The sequence below is a fragment of the Ahaetulla prasina genome, chromosome 4, assembly GCF_028640845.1.
Source record: "Ahaetulla prasina isolate Xishuangbanna chromosome 4, ASM2864084v1, whole genome shotgun sequence".
Taxonomy (NCBI): domain Eukaryota; kingdom Metazoa; phylum Chordata; class Lepidosauria; order Squamata; family Colubridae; genus Ahaetulla; species Ahaetulla prasina.
Genome location: NC_080542.1, coordinates 106568088 through 106571277, shown reverse-complemented (window position 1 = coordinate 106571277; position 3190 = coordinate 106568088).

Here is a 3190-nt window from a genome sequence, read left to right as displayed (position 1 = left end):
AAGAATCTTAAACCACCACACGTCCCTGCACGTGCTCCCGAATCGTGGCAGAAAGACACCTGTGGTTAATGATTCCATGCCTTAATTTAATCCTTATCTTTTCTTTCAGAGAGGCATCTTCCCATACCGTATATTATTTATTATCCCTTCCAAAGCTCCGAATTAGATGTCTTTGAGTTAGATCCCGATCCTAAATGCGTTTACTTCGAGTTGAAGATAACTACACATATTTACAGGGCTGCGATCCTAATACAGTCTTCTTTGGACAGGATTCAATGGAGCTCATTTTTAAAAGAAGGATTTGGATTCTTTTAAAATTTGGCCACGTAAGACTGCTTATTAGGACTGCAGCAATGTTTAGCTCCATCATGGTCAGTGGGGTCACATCCTACCTCTTCAAGCGAGGGGGCTAGGCATGGTCTGTGGTAGAAGGTGTCACAGGCACGTTCTCCAACGGTTATGTAACTGAGCAAAGGAACAGGGAATACTTGGTGAGAGTCTCTTCCCTCTCTTTTTCCCCTCATTGGATCCAAATAAATCCAGTTTGGCTAGTCCTGCTCCATCTAAGTGGAGAGAGAACTGGCGCGATCCTAAGATATTAATTCCAAGTAATGGTTCTGCCCCTGCCCCACTTCCTCGTTGTCTTAAACTTGGAGCAGGACACCCAAGGCAGCTTTGTAGAAGATCTATTTACAAAGTCAAAGAGCAAATAGCTAAAGCGGACTGCCTCCGCCTTCCCTCCCGCCCGCCCGCTGCCTCCCTCCCACAACCCGGCTAAGTTTTCTCTAGCTGGGAGAGATTTCGGCTGAAAGCATCCGTGAGGCTGCAGAAAGCGACCTTCTTCTTCTTTCTTTTTTTCCCTTCCCTTTTTGCACTAAGGTCGGGACCTCCCTCACCTCCGCAGTTCCCACTCACTAGTGCAGAATAGGCCACGCACACTCAGGGCATCAAGCCAAAAGCAGCTTCAGCTTTCAGCTCGGGCGGGAACCTGGAATCACCTCGAGGCCCTCCTGTGGGGCAGCCAAACCCTTCCCCGCCCCTAGCCTCGAAGCCCATCTTGCCAGGCAAGGAAAAAAGGAGAGATCTGCGCTGTCTCGCCTGCCGGACCTCCAACTTCAATTCTCCCCTTTCCACTCTTTGCGCTCCAGCCTTTGCCAAAGCGAAAAGCGGGGAGGGGGGGGAGAGCACCGGTGCGCCCGCGATGCCGGCGGCCTTTTTCTTTGCTTGGAGGAGATGGAGGCTGGGGAAGAATCGCAAAGCGTGCCTTGCCAAGACTTCAAAATCCGGGAAAGAAAAACAACGGCAGCTATACAGCAGATATATTTTTACAGTTGTGGTTATTTCGCAATTCTCAGCTCCCCGACAAGACTAGGGCTCTCATTTTGCTGGTTACTTTTCCCATTATATATACAGCATAGCCTAACTTTCACTTTTGCCTCCCAGTTGGAAAGGGAGGTGCCACGCGAAATCACTGGCTGAACCGCAAAATGCCAGCTCTCCGGATTGCACCCCGGAGATGAACGAAATCAAAGGGAATAATCTGGCGCCAGAATTCCACCAAGCTCAAGCTTGCATTTTTTCCAGGTATCTGTTCTCTCCAGGAGGAAGTGGCGACGGGATTCGGATAGCACCTTCTAAAAAAATTCCACCGACTGCCGATTCTGTGATCTTTTCTTTACATTAAAACCAAACAGAATTTCTCTTTTTAGGATGAGGAACAGCCAGAGATCAGAATAATCAACCATTTTCAAACTTCAGGCTTGGATATATTCCTGCTCAATAGTTAGTTTGATTCTTTTCAACGTTAAGCTACCCCCCCACACACCAAATCTCTGCCCCTAAACTGCTTGACCCGAAAAGTAGCTTCAAGGAATGTGTTTGTTCTTATCTTGCTGGCATTAAGGATCAATAACAGGGGTCAACGTCTTTAATAGTTGTTCAATCGTCATAGGATAATACCAGTTTTGTATCTCATTCACTCATTGTCTGTAAGAAGAAATGCGTTGTAAGTCAGGCTACTTGTAAAATAATAAAAATGAGCACTCCATGCACACAGCGAGCCAATCACTGAATAATATTCCCAAAATTTAACTGTTCCGGTTGATCTCCTGAGAATCATTAACAAACTAGTATCTGAATGTGAAAGTGTTTGTTGTCACAAGCAACAGAAATGGGGGGGGAGCTATATGTATTACATTAGTTGCTAAAGCTTCTTACCTTAAACCAAATCCAGCTGTGTTTAATAGGGGTTCTTTCCTGAGCAGACATTTACCTATTACTTTTAGAGAGACTTGCCCAGGAAGACTGCTTGAAGGTGCAGAGTCTAATATGCTATTTTCAAAAGGGATCCCAGTCCCGGAAAAATTAATTGCAATGTCTTGAAGATACCCCATTATTATCCTGAGAAAGAAATTAACTAACCCTAACAACAAATATTTTATGTGCTGTTTATTAATTCCATTTAAAATCTTACAGATAAAAGTCAATTACATTTCATGCATTTAAAATGCAATTTTAAAGTATTCCAGCAAAAGGCTTTTTCTTTCTTCTTTTGTTTCTTTTATTCTTTTCATTTCAATGTGAAATATCCAAACTTATTTCAACATTACAAAGAGACAATTTGTTTGCAGAGTTTGCAAACTTGCAGACAACAATCTTATCCATATTTAGGAATAAGACCTACTGAAGACAGTAGGATTCCTAAGAAAACATGCATAGGATTGTGTTGTTTAGGTAACATCAGGAGTGTGTTATTAACATTCACCATATTTATTTTCAGGAAAAGCACAGGCCATTATTTGTCTGCATCATTTGGACAGTTTATTAAATATATGGGTCTAGATGAGCCCACTGTGTGAAATATAGGAGAATTCTCACTTAAACTATACCTGAACTGTCAGAAAATGCAAAAAAGTACATGCTCCATTAAATGAAATGGCATTCAACATTTATCCAATCCTTTTTGTTTAATTACAGTATTATGCCTAACTAAATTAATATTCAAGCAAAACTATATTCTGAAGTGCAATTTGCTGTACACTTCAAAGGACTTTTTTTAAAAAAAATGCAGTTTATTAAGACTGCAACAATATGATTTAATATTTTGTGACAAAAAAGGAAAAAAGAAAAAGAAAGCTCAGGTGTACTTTGTATATTTTCAAATATTTACTGGAAGTAATATACAAGAAAA